Genomic DNA, 5895 nt, shown 5'->3' with positions numbered 1-5895 from the left:
ACCCCGCCACTGCTGCGGGCCATTGGGCCACTGGGGTGGGGAGCCTCCGCCCCACCCCCTGAGGCCCTATGGCCCACGGGTGTGGCGGGGTGATTCCAGGAATCACCCCGCCACAACTAGCCTCCACCCCACCTCGGCGGCCCAACGGCACGCGGGGGTGGCGGGGTTATTTCGGTAATCACCCTGCCACCCCCGTAAGCCATTGGGCCACTAGGGTGGGGCTGAGGGCAGCGAATAGCCTCTGCCCCATCGCGGCAGCCCAAAAGCCTACGGGGTGGCAGGGGGATTCTAGGAATCACCCTGCCACCCCCGCGGGCCATTGGGTTGCCGGTCTAAGAACCTGTTGTCCGTGCAACAGGCAGGGCAACTCCACCATGCGAAGGACTTGTGTGAAATGCGAAGTAAATGAACCTTGGATGAGTTTATAAGGTGTTGGGTGAGTTGAGGGGGCGGGCCCACGAGTTGGCCAGGCTGACCCTCCTCCTGGGCAAGACAACACATTGTAAACGAGTCGGCTTGGGCATTGGGTGTAGGTCAGCCAGGTGACATAACCAGCCACCCACCCATATATATTGGCATGTGTTTGTGGAGGAAAAGGCATCATTTGATCAACACGAGTTCGAACAAGAAGTTCTGTAGTGCGTGGATGAGCCCGCACGATGGGTAGAACTCGAGTGAAAACTCATGCAGAAAATTGGGACGAAAAAACTCGTGCAGGAAACTCGTGCAGAAAACTCAGGCAAGGTCGTCGGGCAGAACTTGGGTGAGGTCATTCAGGCAGAACTCAGGCGAGGTCGTTCAGGCAGAACTCGATCGAGGTCGTCGGGCAGGAAACTCAAGCAAGGTCGTTCGGGCGAACCAGGTGAGGTCGTTCTGCGAGCTGGGTGAGATCATCGAGCGACCCGAGTGAAGTCGTTTGGGCGAGCTGGGTGAGGTTGTTGGGCGACTCGGGTGAAGTCGTTCAAGGGAGCCGGGTGAAGTCGTGTGGTGACCCGAATGAGGTCGTTCGGGCGAACCAGGTGAAGTCATGTGGCGACCTAGGTGAAGTCATGTGGCGACTCGGGTGAAATTGTTCGACTGAATGAGTTTGGGTGAACGGGTGGACATGCGAACGGGCATCCTAATGAGGGTGCACCATGCACAACGAAACAAAGAATCATGCGAAAGCGCAACTTGGGTAGGGCACGCTGTGCATGACGAAATGGTGGAAATAGTGAAGTGTTGGAGTTGTGAACAAAGGTGTGACTCGTGTGGAGGAGCCCGTGTGTGGCGACTTGGTTACGATGAGGCGCGCCCATGTTGGGCAAACAACACAATCGTGCAACAAGGTGAATGAAGGGTTGGTGAGTCGTGCGGCAACTGTGTGGAGGCATCGATAAGCTGGGCAACCGAGTTTGCCGAAGTTTGAAAATTGGCTAAGTGTAAATTTGGGGTTTCCCAAGATTTAACTTGTACTTATAAAAAGAAGATTATATATATTGATTCAGGTAGACTCATATTGCAGGGAGTTGCCCCTCCCTTTATACTATTTTGAAATTGTATATGTGTTAATTTCTGTTGATGATGAATATGTATGGGTTTTCATTTGTATAAAGGCTAATAATAATACTTGGTAACGAAAATAAACTAAGTATCGGATGGTTAGACATAGTCCATGAACATAAGTATGGGTGAAAAGAAAGTGTTTGGTGGTGCCGCACCTCGCTATAAGCGGTTGAAAGACTACCGTAGGTGTAGGGGCATGACAGTTGGTATCAGAGCTAGTCTGAAGACTTGGAGAAGTCTTGCAGGAAGTTGGGTGAAGCAAGTGTGTAAGCACTTGACAGTTGATGACAGGTGGTATCAAAGTAGGTTCACAGTGGGTGAAGCCGGTGTATGATGAAGAGCTGATACACACCTTCACTTCGTGACAGGTGGTATCATAGCCGATGACCAAGGAGCTAATCGGGTTGATGATGAAGTGTTGATCCCACTGCACTATCGTGACAGTTGGTATCAGAGCTAGTGCTGGGGAGCTGGTGCTGGTGTTGAAGCTAATACACACCTGCACTTCGTCGCAGGTGGTATCAAAGCTGGTGAACTGAATCAAGGAGTTGATTCTACGAAGACCGAAGACTTGAAAGGAAGTTCAAGTTTTGCAGGTGACAGGTGGAATATCAGGGTGATTCAGGTGAATGGTGAAACAGGTTTAGCAGAGGTGAAGCTTAGTGCTTGGGCCAAGCTGAACGACAAGGCATGGCAGGTTTGGAAGAATGCGAAGGGAAGCTCTTGCTTACCTTATACAGGTTGAAGTGGATGAAAGAAGAGAATCCCCGGATTCGAAAGGAACTTGAAGTCTTGGAAAAGAATGTTGAAGATGAACTTCTTCAACTTGGTTGGACAATGGAGCAGGATGAAGTTGCAGATTGTGCTGACAAGGAAGAGGAAGTCGTGATGTTTGAGGATGTTGCAGATGTGACAACAATGGAGGATGAACTTGAGATTGATCAAGTTGGACTAGGATCGTGCAGTTTGCAGACATGGATGGATGGAGATACTCACATGTAGGAGCCTCATGGTGATGATGTAAGTACTATTGATACTTGTGTTTCATTTGAGATTTTGGGAGGTGAACCGTATGCAGGGAAGAGAAAAGTCAAGTTTCCGATGCAAGGGAACATCTTACCATGGATGTCTATGATGAGACATTGTATGGAGAAGCAAGTATTGTTGATTGTTGCAGGACTTGTTGGGGTTGTTTGTGACCTTATAGTAGAAGGTACAAAGGCTCGTGACAAGGGAGAAACATGACGATCGTTGTGGAGGAATGGGTCATTCTTTAGCCACATGGAGAATTGGCTAAGTGCCCAGCATGGCTCATTGACAGATTGGAGAAGGGCACACACTTGAGTTGCTTGGGTGGACTTCTCATGGCTGAGACCAAGAGCAAGTCTTGGTGGAACCTTTAGTGGGGGAGTTGTGATGGAAGGGACTCGTGATAATGATGATATGTTTGGGTGACTGAGTTCACTAGACCGAAGATTGCAGACTTGGGTGAGGATGACTGATTGTTGTAATGGGTCTACTTGGTTGGACTACATGGGCAACTTAGTCATGGACATCAGGTTGGAGACATAGAGCATGGCAGTATTATGCAGGGACATTGTGCAGGAGCACTTATAGAGGTGTCACTTATGGGCATCCAATGAAGAGTGCCAAGGCAGGGATGTTGTGCAGGTGGATTTGCTAGTGTGACATGGAGATGTTTTACTTATGAGCCGATGGAGAGGTTGTGCACTTATGTACAACAACGCCATGGACTTGGATGGAGTTGTGAGTAGACTATGGAGCATTCCCACTACATGGAAAGTTGAGGCATCTTGCAGAGACCTTTGGGCTGAGACTTGTATGCTTGCTGAGATGTTGGTTGGAGATGACTCATGGGGCTCATGATGACATGAGATTGTTGTGACTTTTGAGGACTTCATATATGGTGGACTTGGAGGACCTGATGCATTGAGGAGCTGAGGTCAGAGACTTTGATACAGGATGGGGTGCATACTTTCGAGTACATGTATGGGTGTGGCTTGAAAGAGTGACTTGATGTGGAGGATTGATATGAGACACTTTGGAGTGATGGAGTTACAACGATGATGATGTCTTGGTGGCAACACTTGGGCATGGGTTGAGCAAGACTTAACCACTTTGACACATGGGAGCTGATTGATCTATGATCATGGGTAGCACATGGATAGATGAGATAGGGGTATACTTGTTTCTACGGTAGACTTGAGGGATGGCACATTACCTATATGATGGAGGTTGCTTCATGGACCTGGATGTGGCACATTGAGAGTCGGGATTTTGATGAGATGATCTCTTCACTTTGAGGAGATGGATGTTTTGCAAAAGGATGATGTTGGGATGGATGCGACTGGTTTCATGCAGCACATTGGTACCAAGCATCATGGACAGCATGTTGCAGACGAGATGGAGGTTACTTCATGGACCTTAGCATGGCTTATACTTGTATTGAGATAGATTCTTGATCGAGTTGAGGATGTGATAGGATGTTCGGAGAAATGACTGATGGCGTGAGGATGTGACAGTTGGATTAGCTACCCAACTAATTCGAGCCATGAGGGAGCTTAGTGTGCAGAGATGTGTGAGCATTTGTTGGAGTATCATGGCAGCAGTTCCTATGATGACGACACATGATGAGGTCGACGTGATATGTTGCAGGAAGCATGTAGCTTGAAATGGAGGACCAACCTTCCACGATGGGGAGCAGCATGTGGAGATTGTGACAGGGTGGTTGATGGTCATGGATTGAGATGATTTTTGATATATGACATACCGATGGGGTGTATGCCTTGGTATGGTGATCTTGGTGATAGATGGTTGCCGGGATGAGATATTGTCGAGGACGACAATGACTTCAAGTGGGGGAGGATGTAAGGACCTGCGGTCCATGCGACGGGCAGGGCGACTCCACCGTGCGAAGGACTTGTGCGAAATGCGAAGTAAATGAACCTTGGACGAGTTTATAAGGTGTTGGGTGAGTTGAGGGGGTGGTCCCACGAGTTGGGTGGGCCGACCCTCCTCCTGGGCGAGACAACACATTGTAAATGAGTCGGCTTGGGCGTTGGGCATAGGTCGGCTGGGTGACATAACCAGCCACCTGCCCATATATATTGGCATGTGTTTGTGGAGGCAAAGGCATCATTCGATCAACACGAGTTCGAACAAGGAGTTCTACAATGCGTGGATGAGCCCACATGACAGGCGGAACTTGGGTGAAAAACTTGTGCAGAAAACTCGGGTGAAAAAACTCGTGCAGGAAACTCATGCAGAAAACATGGGTGAGGTTGTCGGGTAGAACTTAGGTGAGGTCGTTCAGGCAGAACTCGAGTGAGGTCGTTTATGCAGAACTCGGGCGAGGTTGTCGGGCAAGAAACTCGGGCTAGGTCGTTCAGGCGAACCGGGTGAGGTTGTTTGGGCGAGTCGGGTGAGGTCGTCGGCGACCTCAGTGAAGTCATTTGGGCGAGCCAGGTGAGGTTGTTGGGCGACTCGAGTGAAGTTGTTTGGTTGAGCCGGGTGAAGTCGTGTGGCGACCCGAGTGAGGTTGTTCAGGTGAACCAAGTGAAGTCGTGTGGCGACCCAAGTGAATTTGTGTGGCGACTCGGGTGAACGAGTTTGGGTGAACGGGTGGACGTGCAGACGAGCGGCTGGGAGAGGATGCACCGTGCACGATGAAACGAAGAATTGTGCGGATGGGAAACTTGGGTAGGGTGCGCAGTGCACAATGAAACAGTGGAAACAGTGAAGTGTTGGAGTTGTGAACAAAGGTGTGACTCATGCGAAGGCACCCGTGTGTGGCGACTTGGTTATGACGAGGCGCGCCCAAGTTGGGAAAACAACACAATCATGCGACGAGGTGAAAGAAGGGTTGGTGAATCATGCGGCGACTGTTTGGAGGTGCCGAAGAGCTGGGCAACCGAGTTTGTCGAAGTTTGAAAATTGGCTAAGTGTAAATTTGGGGTTTCCCAAGATTTAACTTGTACTTATAAAAAGAAGATTATATATATTGATTCGGGCAGACTCATATTGCAGGGAGTTGCCCCTCCCTTTATACTGTTGTGCAATTGTGTATGTGTTAATTGCTGTTGATGATGAATATGTATGGGTTTTCATCTATATAAAGGCTAATAATAATATTTGGTAACGAAAATAAACTAAGTATTGGATGGTTAGGCGTATTCCATGAACATAAGTATTGGTGAAAAGAAAGTGTTCGGTGGTGCTACACCTCTCTATATACAGTTAAAAGGCTATTGCAGGTGTAGGGGCATGACAACCAGGGTGGGGCAGAGGGCTGGCCGTCGGGGTGGGTCGGAGGCTGTCCGTAGCCCTCCA

The sequence above is a fragment of the Pinus tabuliformis genome, chromosome 4_1 (genome assembly GCF_031772625.1).
Source record: "Pinus tabuliformis cultivar Carrire ecotype Pingquan chromosome 4_1, CPIR1, whole genome shotgun sequence".
NCBI classification, from domain to species: Eukaryota; Viridiplantae; Streptophyta; class Pinopsida; order Pinales; family Pinaceae; genus Pinus; species Pinus tabuliformis.
This window is presented reverse-complemented; position numbering follows the sequence as displayed.